We start from the raw sequence: 2445 nt of genomic DNA on the forward strand, positions 1-2445 counted from the left end.
GTGAGCTGAGGTTCCCTGTCTGACATTTACCTTCTTTCCTGGTTTGTTGTGTCTCCAGCGAGCAAACCGGAGCTGTCACAAGGCTGGTTAGATGCTGCTTTCTAGACCAGAGAGCTGGGGTTGATTTAGCATGCTGCTGCCATCAGCTGGTCATAGTAACCAGGGCAGGAGGTCGGAATTTAGGATTCTCCCACCAAGGGGAGGAGCTGTTGGACTCATCTAGTGGGGGAGAGACTGAAAAAGTTTCTCGGTTCCCAGGGAGGGGGCAGACAAGCTGGTGCCACACACACATTTTCACAGGGAATCAGGCCCCCCCTTGGCAAAAACTCAAAAGAAGCCCAGACCCAGGAGTGTCAGAGAAGAGAATCACTGTTTGCTTTAAGAGATGGGTGACGGAAACCTGCAGGTCCTTAGATCCCTCCAGCACCTGATAGAACCATTTGTGGGGAAAGTCTGGGGAAGCCAAGGAGAGGGAAAAAGGCCTTGCAGCTGTTGTGCAATCACCATGCTCTCAGCAGGAGGGTCCGGGGAGCTCTGCTCTCAGAACACACAAGATGGCAAAGTTCAGAGCCCTGTTGCACGGAGTCAGACTGTGATCAGCTCACAGTGAGAGGAAGCAACACCCCTCCCTTGGTCTCTATGCCAGAGCTCCTATCAGCTCAGTGTCCTTCCTGCAAGAGTCGGCTGCTGAGAGGGTTGCGATGGGGTAAATCAAGACAGAGGAGGATTGTTCCTCCTGGGTTTTTTTTTGCGTGGCTCTGTGATCCTGCTGGAGGAAGCATCCTTAGAGTTTATTTCAGTGGCTTGTGTTGGGCTGAGGTTGTGACCCTGAATACAGGGGTTCCTGTACTCTCTGTTCTTAACCCCTCAGGGAGTGGACAATGGAGTACTGTCAGAAAGTGGATAGAAAGTAGCCTAAGACAGTGTAGCATAAGTGAGAAAAAAGACAACATTATCAGCTCACTGGTGATCTAGTGGTTAGGATTTGGCACTTTCACTGCCAAGGCCTGGGTTCAATTCCCAGTCAGGGAAAAGAGACTTCAATTAGAAAAATCTTCAGTTAATCTTCCCTTGCAATGTAAATAAATCTGTGGCTGTTTCCTGATTTCCCGTTGGCTCCAGGCACTAGGGATGGCCAATGGAATGGGGAGGCTTCTGTGGCTATTGGGTCCTCTCAGTCCCTCTTGGAGGGAAAGACTCCCTGCCAAAACAGGTAGAGTTGCTGCTGACTGCAGCTTCTTTATTTTTTTTTTTCCTCTTGGGGTGACAAAAATGCTGGATCTGGCCCTGCTCCATGGAAGACAATTTAAATGTAAATGTAAATAAATCTGTGGCTGTTTCCAGATTCCCCCATCTTCCCAGTGTCTCCATGGCAGGGCTGGCTCCAGGCACTAGGGACGGCCAATGGAATGGGGAGGCTTCTGTGGCTATTGGGTCCTCTCAGTCCCCCTTGGAGGGAAAGACTCACTGCCAAAAGTGGCAGAGGTAGAGCTGCTCCTGATTGCAGCTTTTTTATTTTTTTTTCTGCTTTGGGTGGCAAAAATGCTGGATCTGGCCCTGCTCCATGGAAGACAATTTGTTAAATCCCAGATGAGTGGAGTTAAATCAGTTCTCAGCCTGAGTCCTTAGGTCTTAATCCTGAGGATATTGTCCCATCATGGGGCCATTTCCCTCCTCTCTTTCATACAGAAGTACAATTTTCCTTGCACAGCCACAGGAACAGCAAGATCTTTCTCTGTCCCTTGTGCAAAGCAGGGGGCCAAATTCCATGGAAACAATGGACGAGTTGGGGCCCTGGGCACATCCAGCCCTGGCAGTGAGATGTTCCCTCCCCTCTTTCTTTATGCTCCTGTTGTTATTTCATGGATTGTCTGGGATGGGGGAAAAGCTGAGTTCACTCCAGGTGGCGGGTAAAAAGGACCCTCAAAGTCTCAGGACCCAACCCCTGCTACCAGGATCGCTGAGGTGCTGGGGATTTGATTAGGAAAGGGACTGTGTGAATTGTCAAGGTGGGGAATGAATAACAATCTACAACCAGATCCACCTCATTAACCCCTGACACAGGCTAATCCTGCTGCAGCTAGAAGGGAAACTGGGAGTGATTCTTTCCTGTTCAGCCATGGAAACAATGACCCAATTGCACCACAGTGAATGTGCTGGGGAAAGTTGGACTTCACAGGCAGGTGGAAACACCTAGAACTCCACACCCCACTTCTGCCACCAGGGTGAGGTGTTGAGCTGCTCACAGCATACCCCACAATAACCTTACAGCAGGGGATTGCAGCAACCCCACCACCCAATGCAGGGGAGAGGGCTTAGTGAATCTCTGCACCCTGAGTCCAGGGCACAAACTCTCTCTGCCCCACACATAGAATCTTGCCCTGCTGCAAAGTGACTCCTATGAACAAGTAACCTCCAGGAGAGCAGGCCTGGTCCTCAGAGAGG

At 50.4% G+C, this 2445-nt stretch overlaps 1 non-coding gene across 1 annotated transcript; it reads left to right on the forward strand.

The window, feature by feature from the left end:
• Positions 1–960: 960 nt before the first annotated feature.
• On the forward strand, positions 961–1032 carry TRNAE-UUC (transfer RNA glutamic acid (anticodon UUC)). The gene has a single exon. It is a non-coding gene; the product is annotated as a tRNA-Glu (tRNA).
• Positions 1033–2445: the final 1413 nt, after the last annotated feature.

The sequence above is a fragment of the Gopherus flavomarginatus genome, unplaced genomic scaffold (assembly GCF_025201925.1).
Source record: "Gopherus flavomarginatus isolate rGopFla2 unplaced genomic scaffold, rGopFla2.mat.asm mat_scaffold_83_arrow_ctg1, whole genome shotgun sequence".
Lineage (NCBI taxonomy): Eukaryota > Metazoa > Chordata > Testudines > Testudinidae > Gopherus > Gopherus flavomarginatus.